The sequence below is a fragment of the Nicotiana tomentosiformis genome, chromosome 6 (assembly GCF_000390325.3).
Source record: "Nicotiana tomentosiformis chromosome 6, ASM39032v3, whole genome shotgun sequence".
Classification (NCBI taxonomy): domain Eukaryota; kingdom Viridiplantae; phylum Streptophyta; class Magnoliopsida; order Solanales; family Solanaceae; genus Nicotiana; species Nicotiana tomentosiformis.
In genome coordinates this window covers 141,121,956-141,144,823 of record NC_090817.1, presented here as the reverse complement: position 1 = coordinate 141,144,823, position 22,868 = coordinate 141,121,956, and the positions used below count along the sequence as shown (strand labels likewise).

Genomic DNA, 22,868 nt, shown 5'->3' with positions numbered 1-22,868 from the left:
CAGTGCTCTTTGCACAACCCATTAGTGTCGTGTGGACCAATATGGAATAATGTAAAGTTTTATGATTTTTTTGTAATTTCACCTGAACCGAAGCTCCTCCCGATTCCCTTTATTGATAGTAGTAAAGTAAAGTAAAGTGTGTGTAAAATATATACCCATATGGGCCCAAACGGGTAAGATCCCAAAATATGGGCCTATTTTGGTTATAGGGTTGGGTCGGGTGGCATACTATGTAATTCTTTCTAATTTCTTTCTAATTAGGCACTCGACCCCTTCCTTTTCCCCCCTTTTTTACCCTAGACCGGACGCTTCGTCATCTGGCTTCTTCTCTTTTGTTGCTTTGGATCGATATTTTTTTAAGCCCTAAATCTCCGCTTTTGTCATCGAAAATTCTCCCAATTGCTTTGTATCTCGTTTCGTCCAGCTAATTGAAGCTCAACAGCAGCTTCTTCGTGCACAGTGGCCGCTTCTTCAGGGGTATGACAGGTTCCTAGCCTCAACTTTTTCTCAGGCGAGTAACGTCATTATTCGACTCCCTTTCTTTTTCCCCCATCTTTTACCCGTAAGACTAGATATAGGGAGGCAGGCAGTTTTTGATGGCCGTGGTTTCAATTTTAAAGTTGATTAGATTACCCGGTTTATGTACTTGTAGTCAATCAGCCGGTAAGTCTTTTGAAGTTACGGTGCTTTTCTAGCTCGGTTCGCAGATCAATGCCACAATTTCTTTTCTTATACTGTTTGGAGACATGAGGAGTTTCTCCTTTTTAAACTTTGAAGTTGTGAATTTTTGTGCAAAGTTGCCCTCTCTAATTGTGCTTGTTTATAGATTTGGTGTGCTCGATTTTGTGTGTTTAGTAACTTTATTTGAGATGCTCAATATGTTTTTCTGTGTTTCTTTCAGTTCGTCTCATAGTGGGTGATGACTGGCGGTGGTTTCTTCTTAATTTTATTCCCTTATGGTGTATATGGGCTGTCTTTCCAATTTTTGTGGAGGATGCCGGTCCTGTCACCTTTTTCAGTTACTATATTGTTAGCACTAATGCTTATCTGATTCCATGGTACTCTGTTTGTTATTGGCATCGCGAGATGTCGCCTTTCCGGTTAATTGGTGCTAAGGCGAAATTTATGATTGAGGTCATTCCTATGATAGTTGCAGCAGCCTTGCATCACCTTTTGGAGTACAATGTTGGTTATTTCGTTATACTGCTAGGCTGCACCGCATGTGTCTATATCTTTACCCACTTCATGCACGCAGCGTATGATATTGAACATTTTGACTTTTTGCTGGGATTAGCAATGCTCGTTCTTGTTCACTGGCTGAATGAAGAATTGCTAGTTGGTGTTTTGGTTTTGAGCTTCTGCCTTTGTTTAAGTTTCTACAGATACATGACGTATTGTGCTCCTGAATTACCTAATCATCCTAAAAAGGAGTTGGAGGAGGAGCTGCCTTGTTGATATGAAGGGGACATTTGCGTACCTTTCCAGTATCTCTTAAATTTATGAGTTACTTTTTCTTTTGAGATAGACATGTATTTGTTCTAGCTTTATCTTTGTGTCCTTGTAGACGCAGCTAGGATTTCAACCTTATGGTTTCTGGATTTTAGAACAATGATTCCAAGTGTTAGTGACTGGGTTCTATATTTAATATTTGTACATATTTAATGAATTCTAAATACTAAGGATCTGTTTGGCCATAGATTTTGCCAAAATATATTTGAGTTTTTTTTTGGCAAATACATGTTTGTTCATAAATTTTATTCATATTTTGGCAAATTCCCAAAACCCAAATCCTAAAACCAACTCAAGAGCTGGTTTTGCCCCAAAATATTACTATTACATTTTTTAAAAATTGCTCCAAAATTTTGTATTTTATAAAAGAGCCCACCATTTATTATTTTGTAACAATGTTGCTTCGTCTTCTCGGTCATCTGATGGTGTATTATGTAATTCATTATAAAAATGATAATTTTGTACTAAATTTATTTATGTTCAGGATTATGATTTGCGATAATATAATGGATGTTATTGACGAAGGTATTGTTGGGTATTTGTGATAGTTTTAAGAACTTGTGGGTATAAGTCATGTTTTTTCAAAAAAAAAAGTGAAATATGTTTTGAAAACTCATGTCCAAACACATTTTCATCTTCAAATCAAACTTCACCCAAATCCGATTTTTCAAAACAAATTTGGTAATCTATGACCAAACGCTAGCTAAATACATTGTTTGAGCAAAAACTATTGGGATCGGCCGAACTCGTATTTCGGCTTGTGCCTCCGCCACTGTGTGTCCTTATCGTTGAACATAATTGTACATCACTGGAGAAAAGGAAAAACATTTAGAAACAATTTCAACAGGGTCAATGGCGAGCTATTTTTATTCATAGGAGACTGAAAGTAAACTTTAAAAGTGATCATATTCATGTATAATATGAGTATTCACATTATCCATCGATTAACTCATTCTAACCCACTCATATTCGACCCTACCCGTCAATTTGCCACCCCCAGGTAGTATGAAAGTAGATATAGGAGTAGTACATGCCTCATCTACCTGATTAGGGTGGCCTTTGCCAGCAGTACAAAAAAACATGTCCAAGTTGTCCTAACCTACTCCTGTTGGAGAAATATTTCTCAATGGGATGGATATTAGATAAGTAAATTACAAAACAGCTAAATTATATATTAACTTATCTTACGAATTATGCAATGCACATGAATGACTCTGGCAGGGCTAATGTACTATTGTCTTTTTCCCTATATCTATTACTTTGCCAAACCTGTAACCAATAACTATACACATGCAAGGAAAAAAAACAATAATAAATCATACACTTGGATTTTAATACAAAAGACGAGCACATTCAATTTCCGATACTGAGTGTAGTCATGTCCTTCAGTAATACGCAGGAATGGGACCGAATATTTATTCCCCCTTACTCTTTTTTACCAGTCTCAAAGCAAGAGGATGAACATCATTTATGGTATACAAACATATAATATATTACAGTAAGACATTACTATAACAACATCCTTATATAACAACACTTTTCTATAAAAGTCAAATTTTTTCGGAGCCAATTCTCATGTTCTATTATAATTATGTTTTCTATAACAGCAATTCGCTATAACATCCAAAAATATTCGAAACAAACAAGGTTGTTATAAAGAGGTTTAAATGTACATATTTGGTCAGAAGTTATATTATAAGTAGGTCTACACATATATTATAACAACAACAACACCGACAATAAATTGGGGTCTGGGAGAATAGTGTGTACGCTGACCTTACCCCTATCATGAGATGGGAGAGGAGGGTCAATACATATATTGATAATACAAAAAAAAAATCTACGACTATCAAGTTACCTAAAGACATAACTACAAGTATAAGATTGTCAAAAGTAAAAGCAATGACATGAAAAATAAGACATATTATCTGTTAAAACCAGTTAAAATAAATTGTAATATAAGTATTATTAAAATATAAGTTAAATTCGTATACCAATGCTCTAAAAAACGTTATGAAACTAGAGACGTATACCCACTAGCTAGTAGTACTAATTTTACAAATAATAACTAATCCCCCACCTTTCAGCTCTCCCCCAATAGCCTCCTATCTCTTTTTTTCCGAAGAAAAATATTTATCATTATATTATAAAATAAAAATTATAAAGTAAATAAACCAAACACAAATATAGAGAAAGACTGATATATTATTTTAACTTCAAACTGATGTACAGAATAAACTGTCTTGGCTCTCTATTTATAAAAGAAATAAAGTTGTTGCGAGACTTTTTGGGAAGTTGTTGGAAGATTTTTTTGAAGCTGCTTGCATGAATTACTACGAGTATAAAACTTTTCCTTTATATGATTAATTAAAATGATGGACGAAATGTACTAACCACTCGGATTATACTCATTTGTTTATTTTGTAGTAGAAAAATTAACCTAAATAATTATTCGTTTAATCACTTAAATTAAAAATAGTTGACGGATGTATGATAAATATATGCATAATTCATGTATAACCATATATAATTAATATATAATATCAACTAAGAAAATTAAACAATAAATCTGGGAAGCTCTTTTGTAAAGATCAGATTATGACTGATATAACAGTCATAGGTATGAAGAATATTAGTCAACTTGACATTTGGTCTTTGCATAATATTTTTGGAAAGATATCTAATTACCAAGGTAATTTGTAATCAGAGATTTCAGTTTGACCCGCTTGCATTGGGCTTGACCAAAGTCTAACGATTGAATAATGAAGCAAAAACAAAAAAAATGAAACACTAAGGGAGTTATAAAAGTTCATCGCACTTAATGTTATTTATTTTAGTTTCACTTTTCATACACTCTCTTAAAAAACGGAAGGAATTTGGAGTTGTTGAAAATATAATTAATTAAATAAAAGTATGATACTCTCTAATAAACTTAAAATTTGAGATAAGATGATCACACTCTTATATTTTTCGGTCTCAGTTAAATATTAATTTCTCAATAATATATTATTTACGTAAAATTTAAATAATTAGAAACTACATTAAAAAAGTATTATGGCAAATATTAAGTATTTAAGGAATGTATAAAATGTCAGATTCAAGAGGTCACTGTTACAATTTGTTCTGGTTTGAAAATGATGCCACTTAAAAATATGTTTCCTTGTCACAATTGAAATGTTCATACGACATGGTCAATGTATACGGTAAAAATCGGCCCGATTTCACTATATGATCGAAACAAGGACGTTGCATTGAAGAGCTAAGGTATTGAGTTCGAGATCGAAGTCTCTTTCGAGATTGAGGTCGGTATCAATCGAAGCCGGGAGATATAGACTTCGAGTAACATCGGGGACAACTTATTAACGAAAAGAGCGTGATATTCATGATTGGTCGAGGATCGTGGCGTGAATCTCGGAACGGACCAAATCAGAAGCTGTTAATTAGCTGTTTATACGATTTTCTTCTGTAAGACATACCATAATTAGGTTTCATCTACCATATAAAGAGGAGTTCCAATCATTTGTAGGATTATTCTTCACTAAAACAAAAGCGATATAGCTCTTCTTTTCTGACTCGTGTTCTTGTTCATCAATTTATTCAATCTTTACTGTTCTTATACTGTTATCACCTCGAGGTACCTTAATTCGAGGCTGGAGCTCTGTTTGCATACTGGTTTGGATTATTTACAGTTCGAAAGTCCACTTCCGGTCAAACTTCTCAAAAAAAAAACCTTCAAATTTCTAACTCTCGCCAAATGGCCCCAGAATGACCTACATACCTCTAAATCCATTTTCGGACACGCTCCCAATACCAGAATCACCATACGGAGCTATTTCCAGACTCAGGATCCCAAATGGACATTGCTAACATTGAAATGCACTTCAACCCAAATTTATGAAATTCTTCCAAAATGTCAACTTCCACAATATGCGCCGAAACGCTCCCGGGTCATCCAAAACCCGATCCGGACATACGCTCAAGTCCAAAATCCTCATACGAACCTGTCGGAACCTTTAAATCCCGATTCGGATGTCGTTTACTCAAAAGTCTAACCTTAGCCAATTCTTCCAACTTAAAGCTTCCGAAATGAGAATTTTCTTTCCGAATCAACTCCGAACTTCCCGAAATTCAATTCCGACCACACGTACAAGTCGTAATACCTGAAGTAAAGCTACTCATGGCCTTGAACCGCTGAACGACGCGCTGGAGATCAAAGCGACCGGTCGGGCCGTTACAGTTTGCTTTGCTTTGGCATGCGATATAGTCGTGAACTCATGCTTCCTTTGGATTTGGATATTGCTGAATGTCGTTATTTGTCCGCCATTGAATATCTACTTCAAGATTCTTCCTTTTGCAGTTTCAGACTTCGGTGGTTGGATCAATTTGTTCGTTAATCCTTGTAGTATTGTAGCGGAACCACTCAGCGCATCCTTCTTGCGATATTGTGGCTTTGACGAGAAATCACTTTGAATAGAGAATAAGGTATGTTGCCCCCAAATATATACAGTCATCATATGAGATTTGCTCTTTTTTGCAATATCCAAGAAAGTAAATTATTCGATCCATCCAAGCAACTGGTCTTGAACATGCGTCGAGTGACCGGACCAACATAATAGAGATCAACAGATGTGACTGCATTAGGTCCTTACTTAGAACACCATTAATCTATCTAAAGGCTATCACAATAGTTGATTTTGAATATTGTAGTTTCCGATTTACAGGAGAAAGAGATGAAGGGCAGAACTGGTCCCACTGGGCGTGCCAATTTGTTTGCAACAAATTATATGTGATACAAAAATAAATTACAACCACAATATAAATATGAAAAAAAAAATTATTGATAAAATGATGCGGGTATAATTATGTTTCTCCCTTGATTTTTTACTCTGATTTGTTATCCGTAATTCGAGGGCCTTAGCGGCGTATTTCTCGAACATAGAATGATATGCATCTCCTTGATGTATTTGATTATCAAGAAGCATGTAGCAACACTCTATTTGGATCTTAAATGTTGCTAGAACTTTGAACAAAACATATTTGGCATGTCTTTGATCTCTTAATGAATATTCCAAGAGTTTTATACAATTTTAAAGATCATATATTTGATCTCTTTGTGCATATTCCGAGAGTTTATGGAATTGTTGAGATGATCTCAATTTTTTATATGTCTTTTCAAAGGGAATATGTGACTCTTATTATAACTTTGATTTAGGGTTAGGGTAGAGTAGCCTCCAAGCAACCCTAGCAGACTTTTTGGGCTTGAAGACCGGCTTGTCTTGTAGAGGCCCCACCTAAATCAGATTAAATTTTAATGTCTACACACATAACTCGTACTTTCGGGGTTTATACCCTCAGAACCAAGTTTAGAAATATTACTTACCTCAAACCGTCAAATTCTTTATTCCAATAAGCATTTGCCTCGCGAATTGGCTTCTGAATACCTCATATCTAGTCACAATTAATTCGATACAGTCAACACGAATTATAGGAATCAATTCCATATGAAAATACTAAATTTCCCTATTAAAATCTGAAATTCAACTAAAAAATCAACAATAGGGCCCACGTCTCAAAACCCGACAAAAGTTACAAAATATGAATGTGCATTCAACCACGAGTCCAACCATACCTATTTTACCAAATTCCGACATCAACTCGACCTCCAAATTCTCAAATCTTATTTTCAAATCCCTAGGCCCAAATTCTCGAATTACACCTCAAAAATACGTAATCTAATCGGATATTCAAAGATAATTCAATATTATTGACTAACAATGATTACAAGTGACTTACCTCAAATTTTTTCGTGAATTCTCGCTCAAAAATCGCCCCAATACGTGCTTGAAATGTCCAAAAGTGAAAAAAAATCTCGGACACTTCGATTTACACTACCCAGCATTTTCGCATATGCGATGCACTTGGCCGCATCTGCGGTTGCGCTTTTGCGGTGAAGCTTTCGCTTCCGCAACTGCCTTCGCTTCTGCGAACAAGAAGTCCGCTTCTGCAAACTCGCTTCTGCGAAGCAGCCTCCCCTCTCGCCCTTCCGCTTCTGCGATCGCACACTCGCAGGTGTGACCCGCTTTTGCGGTCCACCTGTCCGCTTCTGCGATCACTGCCTCAACCCACGCCTGGCCGCTTCTGCGATGGAAAACTCGTTTATGCGAGGTCGCACCTGCGAGCAAAACTCTGCAGGTGCGATTGCACCAGAAGGCAAAAAATTTCAGTAGTTGTTTAAGTCCAAATTTTGATCCATTAGCCATCCGTAATCCACCCAAGAACCTCGAGACCCTAATCAAAAATACCAACAAGTCCTAAAATATCATACGAACTTAGTTGAGGCCTCAAATCAAATCAAACAACGCTAAAAATACGAATCGCACCCCAATTCACCTAATGAAAACTAACGAATTCCGACTTCTATATTCGATGCCGAAACCTATCAAATCAAATCCGATAGAGTTCAAATTTTGCACACAAGTCAGAAGTGACATAACAGACCTATAAAAAAAATCAGAACTGAATTCCGACCTCGATATCAATAAAGTCAACTCCCGGTCAAACTTCCAAACCTTCAATTTTCTAATTTCACCATTTCAAGCCAAATTAACTACGGACTTCCAAATTATTTTTCGGACACACTCCTAAGTCCAAAATCACCATACAGAGCTATTGGAATCATCAAAACTCTATTGCGGAGTCGTTTACACACAAGTCAATATCCGGACAACTTTTTCAACTTAAGTTTTCATCCTTGAGACTAAGTGTCTTAATTCATTCCAAAACCTCACCGGACCCGAACAAACTACCCCGACAAGTCACATAATAACTGTAAAGCATAAAATGAATAATAAATGAGAGAACATGGCTGTAATACTTAAAACGACCGGTCGAATCGTTACATTAAAACTATAGTAGTATTTGGGCAAAATAGACAATTAGCTTGTCATTTACGTTTCTTCCATATATAATAAAGCGATCTTAACTCCAAAAAGTTCACCCTCTCACGTACATTAGATAGACATATTACTTATTTATTATTATGACTATATTTCTTCCTAAAGACACATACACGCCTAAATATTTATGAAACTTAAAGAGTATAAAACGAAGGCAAGATTTTATTTATTGGAAATCAACGAGGATTTGGGTATTGGAAACATAGATTATTTTAGAAAACTACCGTGAGATTTGGTTACATATTATATGTAAAGTATTAAAATAAACTAGAAATAAACCGAACAATATGAAAAAACATGTAATGCACCTAATAATCTAAAAAATTATGGAGTAATTTATATGAAGTTAATTACCACAAAGTTGAGTTGGCCTATATATATAATTTTATACCTTTTAAAAATTAAATTATTCCTTCAACAAATAAATCTATATTAAACAGTTTATATTAATTTAAAAAATCTAATAGGATTGACAATCATTTTTTTTTATTTATGATTTTACATTTATTCGTTAACTTTTATTATATAACTCAAAAATAAATCTTAAAATAATATTTATTTGACTTTCTTTTATATTTTGTATTCGTTGAGATTAGGTAAACGCGCATACCATAAAGGCTAATACTATATTAAAAACACGAAAGACCTTAGCGAAATGTCGTTCGCTTTTTTTATCCTTAAAAATAGATTTCACATTAGACAAATTTGACATTTCCTTATATTTCTAATTTTAGGACCTTTAAAGCTAACTAAATCTTTTTAATTAAATATTTTTCTTATTTAGATTATGTAAGAACTCCTAATATTTAGTAATTTTAAATCTTTCCATAATATTTTCTATATATAAGGAATCATATTACTTCGAAAAGAATTAGAGGGAAAAGATTATTTCAGAAATAAATATATATCCTTTAGGATTCCTTTACTAATATTGTCGTAAGAAAAGATAATTATACTTCTTCTTTAAAGAACACATAATATTATCTTTGTTAACAATACGTAAACTTATATAATTGTATTATATTATTATCTTTGTTCTTAACTCAAATGGATAATAAGAATAAGTGCAAATATTATGTGTTCTTAGCTCTTGGGTAGGAATAAGAAATTTATATTGTTTTGTGAAGAACGTGTACTAAGCAGGCACCTCCGTCTATGATTAAAAATTTAAAATATTTATAACAAATAATATCTTAATAGTACTTTAACTTTAAATTCTTTTATCAAAATTATGAAGAACACGTAATATCGATCTATATCGTTGGGAACTTTAATTTCTATCCATCCATCCATGCATCTATCTTTACGCAAAATAGCCGGCGATATTCATTGTTTATCTTTTCTAGCCATATGCATATATTATATATAATTATATACATATAATACATATATGTATAATTATTCATCTATTTAATATATTGGATGGACGACTGTTTGGGTTAATTCTTCATCTATATATCTATCTATATCTATGTTATACTAAAAGAACGAAGTCACTTAGCGAAATATCGTTAATTTTTTCTACACTTAAATTAATTTCACACTAGACAAAATAGTCAATTAATCATTCTTCTAATATTTAGAAAAAAATATTTAATTATTTTTCCTATATTTGAATTTTTTTTTAAAATTATTTTCTAATATTTAGGACTTCTTTCCATCCTTTTTCCTAATATCACAGTGCGTAAGAAGAAAATTGATGTTTATCGAAAACTTTGAAGAAGAAAAAAAAACCTTTGACCACTTTCCTCTTCCTTTTTGACAACCCAACGATAGCCTTAAGTTTCATATGTACTTGCATCTCATACGACTACAAAATTATATAGCTTGAGAATATAATTCCTACAAGCAATTTAATTGTCTCAAAGTATCCCCGAAATGTTTAACAATTCCTAATTTAAATAGAAACTAAATATACGGAGTTAAAATAGTCTAATATGAAATGTAAAATAAAATAATTGATCTACATGATAGAAAAAAAATGAATATTCCTAAAATATCTAACGTAAATAAAGAAAAAGAAAAAAACAAATTCTTAAAATTTCAGTCATAAATAAATGAGAAAATACTTTTTCAAGAAGGAATCAAATTTTATTCAATTCCTAAAATCCTAAGTTTAATAAAATAAAAAAATATCTTTTCAAGAAGGATTAAAATTATTATCAATTCTAAAATTTCCTAACATAAAAGAGAAAATTGTATACCTTATTAAAAAGAGAATTCTAGCTTATTTTGTACAGGCTAATAAACAAATACTACAAAATTTATGTACCGTAATTTCAATAAAGCGTATGAGGATTGAGGATTTTTGTGAGGCAATGTTTATTTCGTTATAGAATTACTAACATAGAATCAATATTCATCATATTTAGGAACTTTTATTATTTTTTAAAATTTTATTTCAATCTCATGCATATATATATATATATATATATATATATATATATATATATATATATATATATATATATATATATATATATATATATATATATATATATATATATATATAGTATTTTTCTTAAAAATATATTGATATTATTTATTTTTAATTTAAATTTATAAAAAGTAACTAATTATTAACTATCCTAACTAATTTTGTTCAAAAATTTGACACTTGTTGATTTTTCAACGTAACATTTAGCATCATCATATTGATTTACTTCTTCTATTCTATATAGATAGAAGATTTCAATAGCACCCATTCGTAGTTAAGTATGATTCTTTCATAAAATTTTAGATCTGGAAAGCTTCCAATTTCTCCAACCTAATTTTTGATTTGGATATCAAAATCTTAAACTTTATAACAAACCTAGAGGAGGTGGCACTAGAGTGGGGAGAAGAATAGGAGAAGAGAGTGGCGGGAAACTTTTATTTTTTTCAAAATTTATACAATATGGGCCCAAACGGGTAAGATCCCAAAATATGGGCCTATTTTGGTTATAGGGTTGGGTCGGGTGACATACTATGTAATTCTTTCTAATTAGGCACTCGACCCCTTCTTTTTTCCCCATCTTTTACCCTAGACCGGACGCGTCGTCATCTGACTTCTTCTCTTTTGTTGCTTTGGATCGATATTTTCTTAAACCGTAAATCTCCGCTTTTGTCATCGAAAATTCTCCCAATTGCTTTGGATCTTGTTTCGTCCAGCTAATTGAAGCTTAACAATAGCTTCTTCGTGCACAGTGGCCGCTTCTTCAGGGGTATGACAGGTTCCTAGCCTCTAAACTTTTTCTTGGGCGAGTAACGTCATTATTCGACTCCCTTCCTTTTCCCCCATCTTTTACCCGTAAGACTAGACGCTTTGTCATCAAACGTTTTCCCATGTTGTTGCTTTGCATCCATATTTTTTTTTCAAGCATATATCTCCGCTTTGTCATCTAACATTCTCCCAATTGCTTTGGATCTCGTTTCGTCAAGTAACTGAAGTATCGATTCTCTTTTCTTCCTTGCAGCAACTTGTGTTTTTTAAATCACAGTTTTGCAATTTTGTGTGTCTCTCTATCTCTCTCTCTCTCTCTCTCTCTCTCTCTCTCTCTCTCTCTCTCTCTCATATATATATATATATATATATATATATATATAAATATTAAATTTTCAGAGCGTAAAATTCTCAGCCTTTAAAAACCCTAAACGTACATTGGTTGAAGCTTTCTATAATATTTTTTTTTGTTGGTAATTATGTATTTTATTAATCACCAAGTAGAGGAATACAAAGTACAACCCAGCAAAACTCAGTTGGCTGTTCTAAAAGAAATACTCACAAAAGCCTATACAAAGGTGTTATCTATTTATCCTAGTTGTAGCATGAAGTGTCGAAAACAGACACAAATTAAAAATAGTATTGATGTAGCATGTGATTCATATCTCCAGTAGCTCTAAAGTTGCAGACACAAGAAATCTCCTTAGCAAGGGTGAGTTGATCTCTTCTCTCCCCTTTAAATATTCTCAGGTTTCTTTCCCTCCAAACTGCGTAGACAAATTCTGCGTAGGTCATCTTTATCAGCTTAGCCCTCTTAGATTTTCCCCTAGCTTGTATAATGATCCATGTAAAGAATTGATTCCATGAAGATAGAACAACAGGTTGGATTTGCATCCATTTCATGAGTCTGCTCCACAAGTCTACAACAAATTTGCATTCTCCAAATAAATGGTCTCTAGTCTCAGTAGTGGTTAGGCAAAGTACACATTGAGGATTCACTTTTATTGCCCATTTTGCAAGTCTATTCACAGTCAGCAACTTATTTTGACATTGTAGCCACATAGTAAATAGAGCTTTAGGTCTAGCAGCATTTTTAAATATCAGGTTCTTCCATCCAACTTTTGGGAGGGCAGGTAGCAGTTGTATATAGATTTGTTTGATAAGTCTTTCTCCTTCCGTCAAGGGTTTATACAGTTGAGCAATTGTACTCCTAGCACCCAGTATCTTCCTCACCATCCAACTGGATTGTTGTGGTATAGGTATATCAGTTATCCTCTGGCCTTTTATATAGTAGGAATGTATCCATTTCACCAATAACCTGTCTTGTTTATGCTCTAGGTCCCAGAATATTTTTGCAATAGCTGCTTTATTCCATATCTGTAGGTTAATCAAGTTGAGACCACCAACAGATTTAGGTAGACATATTCTTTCCCAAGCAACCAAAGCCTTCTTGGTAATTGTATTAGCTCCAGACCACAAGTAGCTTCTGCAATATGCTTCTATCAACTTCAGAACTTTCACGGGTATTATGAACAATTGAGACCAGTATGCTTGTATCCCAAATAAAACTGTCTGTATCAGCTGAAGCCTTCCTGCATAGGTGAGTTTTTTTGCAGTCCATGAAGTAATTCTAGCCACAATCTTATCAATGAGGGGATGCCATTGTATAATTGTCAACTTCTTAGTATCTAAAGGGATCCCTAAGTACTTGAACGGCAACTCCCCATGAGTGTAACCAAAAACCTGTAGGATCTCTTTTTTAATGTTTGCCTCCACTCCTATGAAATAGACAACACTTTTTGATAAGTTTGCTTGTAGGCCAGATGCAGCAGAGAAGATGAGGAAACAGTCATTCAATGCCTTCGCAGATTCTACATCCCCCTAGTAAATAAGAGCATGTCATCTGCGAAACTTAGATGAGTAATATCTAGCCTTCCACATCTTGGATGGTACTTGAAATGTTTCACTTGCTTCAGACCGAGGAGGATTCTGCTCAAATATTCCATAGCTATGGCAAAGAGGAAGGGGGACACGGGGTCCCCTTGTCTCAAACCTTTAGCTACATTGAAAGGCTCCAATGTTTCTCCATTGAAAAGAATCAAAGTAGTTGACTGTTTTACACAAGTCATTACCCATCCAAAAAACTTTGTTGGGAAACCTAACTCTTCCATAATCTACTCTATGTATATCCATTCCACTGAGTCATATGCTTATTGCATGTCTACCTTTATCATGCACCTAGGAGAGATATGTTTTCTGTTATAAGCCTTTATCAGTTCATGAGATAAAATGACATTATCTGCTATCTTTCTTCCAGGTATAAACCCAGCATGTGCTTCTGAGATAATGAAAGACATTACCTTTTACATTCTGGAAGCTATGATCTTGGATATTAATTTATATATGTTAGTTTACAGATATGTATAGTGTAGTCTTGTTCCACATTGGAAGATGAGTAATATCTCCTTGTAGTGTATAGCTATAAATAAGGACCTCTTGTATTATATTTATCATACAATATCAATAACATATTTTCTCCCGTGCCTTTTCACATGGTATTAGAGCATTAGTGAGAAAGGATCGGTGTGCGTCATTCCAGCGTTAACCGGGAAGAAAGAACTTAGTCATCGTGTAATTTTTCCGGTGACCTAAGGCTTGTCTAAGTGAAAGTCACTTTATGTCGGTATTGTGCTAAAACCAATACCACCACGAGGTAGATCACTATCCGACAACCAACCCCTGAAATTTTATCCGGCAGAAAAGCCGCCACACTCCTCCACGCGCCGGCAACAACTTTTCCGGCGAGGGTTCCGGCCACTTTTTTGCGAAGCTTCTTCAGGACAGTGTGCTCTCCTCAAAATTTCGAGCCTACCCATCTAAATTTAAATCAAATTTCGACCACTTTTATATTTTTCCGGCGTGAACAATGACCTTTTCGGCTATTTTTTAAAAATATTTCTTCAGGACAACTTGCTCACAAAGGAATTTCGAGTCTATCCATCCTGGCTACGATAAATTCTGAGAACTTTGGAACTTTCCGGCGAGCAACAGTATTTCTGGCACAGAACAATGTTCTGTTTTCCTGCTATAAACAGTATTTTTCAAGCTATTTCTTCAGTTTTCTCACATGAGTTACTTATTTTCACTATTTCAAGTTAACCCTACTACTACAAATTGTAGCGACATGGGAACCGATGCTTTGAATAATCGTATGGTTTCTTTAACAGAGTATATTGAGTTCCTTCAGTATAAAGCATGTAAGCAGACATCTTCTGAGATACCTTCTGTTGTTCAAACAGGTAATAATAGCATGACTTGTTTCTCTCAATCTTCATCCTCTGAGTCTTGAGTCATTGATTCAGGTGCATCAGATCATATTTCTGGTAACAAATCTCTTTTCACTACTATTTTATATTCTCAATCTCTTCCAAAAGTCACAATGGCCAATGGGTCTCAAACCATGGCAACTGCAATAGGTCAAGCAAGCTCACTTCCTTCCTTACCTTTAGATTCAATCCTTTATGTTCTCAATAGTCATTTTAATCTCATAACTGTTAGTCGCTTAGCCAAATCACTTAAATGCGATGTTTTATTTCTTAACGATCATGTTTTTATATAGGAACGCAGTACGGGGCGGATCATTGGTACCAGGCGTGAATCAAACGGACTTTATTACCTTATCCTTGCTAAATCACATGGACTCACATCTTGTCTTCCTTCTACAACTTGTCCTGTTACTGATTCACCAGATTCAGTTTGTCAAAACTTCAAAAAATGGTATATGGTTTATCTCACTTGTAAGCTCTAGAGTGTGAGTCATGTCAGCTCGGTAAGCATACTCGCTCCCATTTCCCTCCACGTCTTGATAATCGAGCAGAGTCACATTTTACTTTAGTCCATTCAGATATTTGGGGTCCTAGTCAGGTAAGTTCCACCTTGGGATTCCGCTACTTTGTCAGTTTCATTGATGATTATTCCATGTGCACTTGGATATTTTTGAAAAAAATTCGATTTGAGCTGTTTTCTATTTTTCAGACCTTCCACGCTGAAATTCAAAATCAATTTGGGGTTTCTATTCGCACATTTCGTAGTGATAATGCCCGAGAGTATTTGTCTTCCCCATTTCAGCAGTTTATGAAATCTCATGGGATTATTCATCAAACATCTTGTCCGTACACATCTCAACAAAATGGGGTAGCTGAAAGAAAGAATAGACATCTTATTGAAACTGCTCGTACCCTACTCATACAATCTCATGCTCCGTTGCGTTTTTGGGGGATGCAATTCTTACATCTTGCTATCTTATTAATCGTATGCCATCTTCAGCTATCCAGAACCAAGTTCCATTCTCTGTCATGTTTCCCCACTTACCTTTGTTCTCTCTTCCACCCCGTATCTTTGGAAGCACTTGTTTTGTCCATAACCTTACTCCAGGAACAGATAAGTTAGCTCCTCGTGCTCTTAAGTGCATATTTCTAGGTTTCTCGAGAACACAAAAGGGGTATCGATGCTATTCTCCTGACCTCCAAGGATACCATATGTCCGCTGATGTTACATTCTTTGAAACCCAATCATACTTCACAGGTTCAGGTAATCACTTAGATATTTCCGAGGTACTACCAGTTTCATCTTTTAGAGATTCAGTCACTCCAGCTCCACCACTTACAACTCCAGTTGTAGCTTCACCACCTACAACTCCAGTTCCACCACCTACAGCTCCGGTTGTAGCTCCACTACCTATAGCTCCAGTTCCTCTACATAATCCAGTTCAACCTTCTGCAGCTCCACCACTATTGACTTATCATCATCGTCCACGTCCAGCATGAGGCCTAGGTGATTCATGCCCCACATCAGATTCTGCACCTACTGCAGACTTGTCTCCTTAGTCAATCAATTGCACTCCGCAAAGGTGTACGATCCACACATAATCCTAATCTCCACTATGTCGGTTTAAGTTATCGTCAAGTCGCTGCTGATGTGATAGGGATGGGCCATTCCTCATGATCATCTTGTTTACAGCAGGCAGACTAGCAGCAGATGATCCCATCAAGGCTTTGCAGAAGTAAATAATTTCTAATTTGATCTCCTCATGATCATGTAGTTTTATTCCTGTTAAGTTTTATTCCTGTTAAGGAATTGAGTTTCAGAATTTGCTTTCTTTGTTTCTTCTCCTTCATCACTGCTGAAAAATATTTACTATTTGAATCCCCCAACTTTATCCAGCTCTCTAGCCTTTTGTTGAAGGATACTCTCTTCAATTAATGACCACCTTTCTAATTACTGCAGGCAGATTTTTTCTTGATCAACCAATGCATCGGTATATTGTTCTGCGAGTTGTGCTTGTATATCTTTCAGAGCTATTCTACTCTGATCAATCTTCTCCGTTATTCCTTTGTACTCTTCTGCGTTCAATTGTTGAAACTTTGGTTTGAGCGTTTTCAGTTTCAACCAGATATTCTTCATCCTGCTACTAGTTTTATTATTGGCCCACTCTTCTTCAACAATTTGTAAGAAGGATGAATGATCTGCCCAGACATTGAAGAATCTAAAAGGTACTTTATTGTTATTCATAGTGGTCCTGATGGGAATAAGCATAGGAGCATGATCAGACACAAATGGTTCCCCATATTGCAAGATCAAATGGCCAAACTGCATCATCCATTCATCATTTCCCAGTGCCCTATCAAGCCTACTACATACCCTAGCACTTCCAAGTTGCTTATTAGACCAGGTGTAATATTCTCCATTCCGTGGCAATTCATTTACCAGCAAATTGTGATAGCAATCAGAAAAATCTTTGATTTCTGCCCATAGTACAGGGGATTCAGACATTTTATCTTGAGGGTATAACATTGCATTGAAGTCTCCACATATCAGCCATGGTTTAGTAATTTGAGGAGCCATACTCTGTAGTTGTTCCCATAATATTTTCCTTTGCTCGATAGTATTGCATCCATAGATTACTGTTAGGAAACAGTCCATAGTCCATACCATCATGTCTTCCCATCATCTGACAGTGAATATATTGAGCATCACTAAACACTGCTTGTATATCATAGGCTCTATCATCCCAAACAACCCAAATAGACCATTCACTGCATCTTTGTAGTTGTTGATCATCTTCCATCCGGGAGCTATCTTATCTGCTACATATTTGCTTTATTTTCTTTTACTTTTGTTTCTACTAGGCCAGCTATCTTGATGTGGTTGTCTTGTAAATATTTTCTCAATTCCTTTTGCTTATACCTCTTATTTATTCCTCTCATATTCCATATCAACCAAGTCATTGGGTATTGTGAGGTCCTCCACCTTCATCAGGAGGCATTTGATCATGATCTCCTATATGAAGAGCTTGAAACCCGTTTTTCATTGGAACAGAATAGCTCCCAATTGGTCTTACCTCTTCATCATTCTTTGCCACTGCTTTACCCCTTATATTTTATTGTTTGTGATGTTGAACTTGCGCAGGTGTATTACTAGCTTGCTGAATCATACTTGTTGATCCCACAGTCCCTGCTCCATTTTTCTCATTTTGCTGTTGAATATTTCCCCTGATTTCCTGTTGAACATTCTGCTTATTTGTGTTGTCATTTTGCTGCTTTAGTCCCTTTACTTGCCAGGTGGGAATTGTTCTTTTTGGCCTCCTTCTTCTTCTTCTTCTTCTAGGCTGTTGGAATCTCTCTTTTTGTGCAGCCCTCTCTTCATACTTAGCTATAATGTTTTTGGATAACTAATTTTTACTTTCGTCCTTTGATATCATCTACTGCTCTCTGATTCCCAATTACATGACAGACCTTCAATTTTGGCTAATTAATTTATTTTACTAGTGTTCAAGGTAAAGTTGGTGCCTTTTTCCCTCTGTGAATATTTTTCAAAGTACATTTCGTGCCTTTTCCCCCTTGTGAATATTTCAATTATTCCTGCATTTATTTTTTTTTTATTTTTTATTTTTGCAGTTAATTTTGTCAGAAGTGGTGAATCAGGTTATTGAACATATATTTTTCATCTTGTCCCCTTTCTCGGTTGACAGCAAAATACAAATCAATATGAATATGACTCAGTATCTATCTGCAGCGAGATGGGTGATGTTCTCCCCCTGTGCGCCTCTCCCCTCCCCTGCGTTGAGCCTCCTCGCTTTCACAGCATTGTCAGTGTTTCCTATCAGAAGTGCAGGTAGATGTTGATGACCGTGGTTTCAAATTTGAAGTTGATTAGGTTACCCGGTGCATATACTTGTAGTCAACCAGCCGGTATGTCTTTTGGCTTCTTCAATTGAAATTTATCCTAGCAATCTCTATAAACATATACCAACAGATAGTTACAATGCTTTTCTAGCTCGGTTGGCAGATCAAAGCCACAATTTCTTTGCTTAAACTGCTTAAACTTTGAAGTTGTTACTTTTTGTGCAAAGTTGCCCTCTCTAATTGTGCTTGTTTATAGATTTGGTGTGCTCGATTTTGTGTGTTTAGTAACTTTATTTGAGATGCTCAATATGTTTTTCTGTGTTTCTTTCAGTTCGTCTCATAGTGGGTGATGACTGGCGGTGGTTTCTTCTTAATTTTATTCCCTTATGGTGTATATGGGCTGTCTTTCCAATTTTTGTGGAGGATGCCGGTCCTGTCACCTTTTTCAGTTACTATATTGTTAGCACTAATGCTTATCTGATTCCATGGTACTCTGTTTGTTATTGGCATCGCGAGATGTCGCCTTTCCGGTTAATTGGTGCTAAGGCGAAATTTATGATTGAGGTCATTCCTATGATAGTTGCAGCAGCCTTGCATCACCTTTTGGAGTACAATGTTGGTTATTTCGTTATACTGCTAGGCTGCACCGCATGTGTCTATATCTTTACCCACTTCATGCACGCAGCGTATGATATTGAACATTTTGACTTTTTGCTGGGATTAGCAATGCTCGTTCTTGTTCACTGGCTGAATGAAGAATTGCTAGTTGGTGTTTTGGCTTTGAGCTTCTGCCTTTGTTTAAGTTTCTACAGATACATGACGTATTGTGCTCCTGAATTACCTATTTGATAGACATGTATTTGTTCTAGCTTTATCTTGTGTCCTTATTGTTGAACATAATTGTACATCAATGGAGATTAGGAAAAACATTTAGAAACATTTTCATCGGAAACAACCTCTCTTGGGTAGGGGGTAAGGTCTGCATACACACTAACCTCCCAGACTCCACTTGTGAGATTTTATCGGGCTTTGTTATATTTTGAAACAATTTCAATGGTCGGCTATTTTATTCATATGAGACTGAAAGTAAGCTCTAATATGATTATGTTCCCATTCCTTATAAGTATCGGTGGCAAAATAATATAAATAATAGTTATCCACCTATATTATCGGGTATTATCACTTGTAACTCGTGCGAAAACTATTTACATTCAGTAGCTGAACGTATAAAATTTGTATAATTTTTGTATATAACATATATATATATATATATATATATATATATATATATATATATATATATATACAAAAATATATATTTTTGGTTATTATTTTGAGAGCGGTTATATACAGTGTCATTTTCTCTATATTATCCACTAAAAAAAATAATAAACTTTTGGAAAATGAGTCAAATATGGATAAGATTCATATTATTATCTATTTAAAAAATAGATACTTAATGGATAATCAATGAGTTTAACTTTTACATTTGCAAGTACTCAAATTAGGGGATTACTCAAATTTGAAAGATTAGAAATACTTCCAAAAGTGATCATACTCAAGAAGCCATGGATAATATGATTATTCACATTATCAACCGGTTAACCCGACAATTAGCCACCCCAGGTAGTAGGAAAGTAGATATGGGGTATTACATGCCTGATCTACCTGATTTTGGGTGGCCTTTGCTAGCAGTACAAAAAAGCATTAGTAGTATTTTGGATTCAAATGTTTGTATATGTGTGCACAAAAAACATGTCCTAGGTGTCCTAACGTACTCCTGTTGGAGAAATATTTCTCAATGGGATGGATATTAGATAAGAAAATTACAAAACAGCTGAATTATATATTATGTTGTCTTACGAATTATGCAATGCACATCAATGACTTTGGCAGGGCTATTGTACTATTGTCGTTTTCCCTAAATCTATTACTTTGCCAAATCTGTAACATAACCATACACATGCAAGGAAAAAAAAAACCCATAAATCATACATAGGAAAAAAAGAGTGTTTTCAACCGCATACTTGGATTTTAGTACAAAAAAACTAGCACATTCAATTTCCTATAGTGAGAGTAGTTATGTCCTTTAGTAATACGCAGGAATGGGACCGAATATTTATTTCCCCTTACTCTTTTTTACCAGTCTCAAAGCAAAAGAGAGAAAGGAGGATGAACATCATTTATGGTATACAGACATATAACATAATTATATATTTGGTCGGAAGGTATACTAGAAGTAGGTCTATACATATATTGATAATACAAAAAATATCTACGACTATCAAGTTACATTAAAGACATAACTACGAGTATAAGATTGTCAAAATAAAAGCAATGACATAAAAAATAAGACATATTATCTGTTAAGACAATTTAAAATAAATCGAAACATAAATATTATTAAAATATATGTTAACTTCATATAACAAATGTTAGCTAGCAAGGTGGATATAGAGGCTTGATTATCAATTCACGCATCCAGTAACTTTTGCACATACATTGTGCGTGCGTGTGTGTATATATATATATACTAATTATGAAATATCTATAAATATTTGATATATGGGTGATGTGTCTTCTCCTGAATAATAATATAATTATTTCTCAATTTGGTCAGTTGTATCGTGCGTGCCATGATAAACCAACGCTCTAGAAAACGTTATGAAACTAGAGACGTATACCTACTAAGCTAGTAGTACTAATTTTACAAAAAATAACTAGTCACCCACCTTTCAGCTCTCCCCCAACGGCCTTCTCCTATCTCATTATTCCCAAGAAAAAATATTTATCATTGTATTATAAAATAAAAATTATAAAGTAATTAAACCAAATACAAATAGAGAGAAAGACTGATATATTATTTCAATTTCAAATTGATGTACATAATAAATTGTCTTGGCTCTTTATTTATAAAAGAAATAAAGTTGGTGCGAGGCTTTTCATGAAACTGTTGCAAGGCTTTTCTGGAGCTGCTTTCAAGCTGCATGCATGAATTACTACTAGTATAAAACTTGTCACTTATATAATTAAAATGATGGACGAATTGTACTAACCACTCGGATTATGCTCATTTATTTTTTTCTTTAGTAGAAAAATTAACTTAAATAATTATTCTCTTAATCACTTAAATTAAAAATAATTGACGGATGTATGATAAATAAATAAATAAATATATATATATATATATATATATATATATATATATATATATATATATATATATAAAATTTATGTATAACCATATATAATTAATATATAATTTACAAATATCAACTAAGAAAATTAAACAATAAATCTGGGAAGTTCTTTCTGTAAAGATCAGATTATTATGGCAAATATAACAGTCATTGATATGAAGAATATTAGTCAACTTGACACTTGGTCTTTGCATAATATTTTTGGAAAGATATCCAATTACCAAACAAGGTCATTTGTAATCAGATTTCAGTTTGTTGCATTGGGCGTGACCAAAGTCTATCGATTTAATAATGAAGCAAAAAAATTATTTTGGAAACAGTAAGGGAGTTATAAAGTTCATCGCACTTAATGGTATTTATTTTAGTTTCACTTTTCATATACTCTCGTCCTTTAAAAAAAGGAAGGAATTTGGAGTTGTTGAAAATATAATGAATTAAATAAAAGTATGATACTCTCTAATAATTTAAAATTTGAGATAAGATGATCACACTCTAATATTTGTCGGTCTCAGTATCAATTTCTTATTAATATATTTTTTACGTAAAATTTAAATAATTAGAAACTACATTAAAAAGTATTATGGCAAATATTAAAAGTAATAAGGAATATAAAAATGTCGGGCAGTGGCATAAAGCTTAAGACTAAAATGGATTTAGTCCGATTCAAGAGGTCACTGTTACAATTTGTTCTGGTGTGAAATGAAGCCACTTAAAAATATGTTTCCTTGTCACAATTGAAATGTTCATACGACATGGTCAATATGATCATATTCTAAGTCATAATCACATTGAAGGAAAAATAAGATGAAAAACTATA

General features: G+C 34.2%; 3 long non-coding RNA genes across 12 annotated transcripts; 2 read left to right on the top strand and 1 right to left on the bottom strand.

The window, feature by feature from the left end:
* The first annotated feature begins 173 nt into the window (after positions 1-173).
* On the top strand, positions 174-1,711 carry LOC104121110 (uncharacterized). Of its 2 annotated transcripts, none has more exons than XR_011408914.1 (2): positions 174-511; positions 1,383-1,711. It is a non-coding gene; the product is annotated as an uncharacterized lncRNA (long non-coding RNA). The 2 variants fall into 2 exon arrangements; XR_011408913.1 differs by having other exon boundaries at positions 902-1,711.
* LOC138893426 (uncharacterized) lies at positions 1,380-19,835 on the bottom strand. Its single transcript, XR_011408924.1, has 2 exons — positions 19,693-19,835; positions 1,380-1,513 (listed from the first exon to the last, which is right to left on the bottom strand). It is a non-coding gene; the product is annotated as an uncharacterized lncRNA (long non-coding RNA).
* LOC104121113 (uncharacterized) lies at positions 11,450-19,788 on the top strand. 9 transcript variants are annotated; one of them, XR_011408916.1, is made up of 3 exons: positions 11,450-11,668; positions 13,985-18,502; positions 18,624-19,403. It is a non-coding gene; the product is annotated as an uncharacterized lncRNA (long non-coding RNA). The 9 variants fall into 9 exon arrangements; XR_011408917.1 differs by having other exon boundaries at positions 11,451-11,668; positions 14,967-18,502; XR_011408921.1 differs by having other exon boundaries at positions 11,452-11,668; positions 15,287-18,502.
* Positions 19,836-22,868: the final 3,033 nt, after the last annotated feature.